The following is a 1886-nucleotide window of genomic DNA, read 5'->3' as shown; positions in this document are numbered from 1 at the left end:
ATGTGTGTGTATATATCTATATATATGTGTGTGTATATATATATATATATATATATATATATATATATATATATATATATATATATATATATACATATATGCATGCATGTATATGTATGTATGCATCTACGTATGTACATACTGTATGTATGTAAAGGATATGCCAACCGATCATATCCTTAAAATTGAAAGAAAGAAAGACAAAAAATTACATTCTCTGCGCCGTGAAAAAAAAGAAAAAAAAAAGTCATCAGCTTAATATTAGGGTAACTTCACCTTACTCCCTTAATGGAGAAAATAATATACGAAAAAAAAAGAAAGAAAAAAAAATCGAAGCTATAAACAGAAAACACGATAGACTGACGACTTCACTTTCCACTGACGACAGGGAATCGGGCTGGAATAAGTACCATATCTTATAAAGTATTACGTAACACACGCGATGAACCCTGGCGGAGTTTCTGTGGATTGTTTCTGTGGATTGCACTGACTTCGTTTGTGCAGTGTTATTTATCTTCACTTATTTTTTTCCTCCCCTTCCTTTAATCGCGCTTTCTTTTCTTTTCTTTTGTCTCTCTTTCCTTTCCTTATTGACGGGGAAGCGCGCGAGAGGAATGCGTTTGTCAATAGCCTTGTTGCGCAGACAGATGGGTGTCTGTTAAGCAGAATAACTCAGATCCTTATTCTATACCTCTCGTTCTCCTTCTAATCCTACCTCTTTCTCCTTCTGCTCCCTCTTTTTCTTTTTCTTCTTTCTCTTCTACCATCTTTATTAGTACTACTGCCACTTCTTATTCTTATTCTTATTCTTATTCTTATTCTTATTCTTATTCTTATTCTTATTCTTATTCTTATTCTTATTCTTATTCTTATTCTTATTCTTATTCTTATTCTTATTCTTATTCTTATTCTTCCTATCTATTCTTATTCTTATTCTTATTCTTATTCTTATTCTTATTCTTATTCTTATTCTTATTCTTATTCTTATTCTTATTCTTATTCTTATTCTTATTCTTATTCTTATTCTTATTCTTATTCTTATTCTTATTCTTATTCTTATTCTTATTCTTATTCTTATTCTTATTCTTATTCTTATTCTCATTCTTATTCTTATTCTTATTCTTATTCTTCCTTACCCTTCTGCTTCACTTCTTCCCCCAATCCCTTCTCATCTTCCTCCTCTCCTTCTTCTTCTTCTTCTTTTTCTTCTTTTCCCCCTTCTTCCTCTTCTTCTCCGTCTCCATCTTCTCTCCTATCCCCTTTCTCTTCTTCGTCCTTTTTATTATCCTCTTCTTTTCTTCTCCCTCCTCCTTCTCCTTTCCCTCTTCTTCTTCTTCTTTTTTTCTTATTCTTCTCATTCTTCCTCCTCTTCCTCTTCCTCATCCTGCTTCTGCTTCTCCTCCTTCTCTTCCTTCTTCTTTTCCTTCTCCTTCTTCTTCTTCTTTCTTTATTTTCTCCTTCACTTCCATCTCCTGCTTCTCCTTTTATCTTCTTCTTCTTTCTCTTCTTTGATTTTTTCTCCTCTTCCTCTTTATTCTTCTTCTCCTTCTTCTTCTTCTTCTACTTCTCCTCCTCCTCCTCCTCCTCCTCCCCTCCTTTTCCTCCTCCTCTTCTTCCTCCTCCTCCTCCTCCCCCTCTTCCTCTTCCTCACCCTCATCCTCATCCTCCGCTTCTTCTTCCTCCTCCTCCTCTTCCTCCTCCTTCTCTTCCTCCTCCTCCTCCTCCTCCTCTTCTTCTTCCTCCTCATCCTCGTCCTCCTCCACTTTTTCCTCCTCCTCTATCTCCTCCTCATCCTCCTCCTCCTCTTCCTCATCCTATATTTCTTTCTCCTCCTCCTCCTCCTCCTCCTCTTCCTCCACTTCCTCCTCCTCCTCTTGCTCCCATTT

This window comes from Penaeus japonicus, unplaced genomic scaffold (genome assembly GCF_977035675.1).
Source record: "Penaeus japonicus unplaced genomic scaffold, GWHDUDI00000001_assembly GWHDUDI00000030, whole genome shotgun sequence".
Taxonomy (NCBI): Eukaryota; Metazoa; Arthropoda; class Malacostraca; order Decapoda; family Penaeidae; genus Penaeus; species Penaeus japonicus.
The sequence above is the reverse complement of the archived record's forward strand: the minus strand, read 5'-3'. Positions refer to the sequence as shown.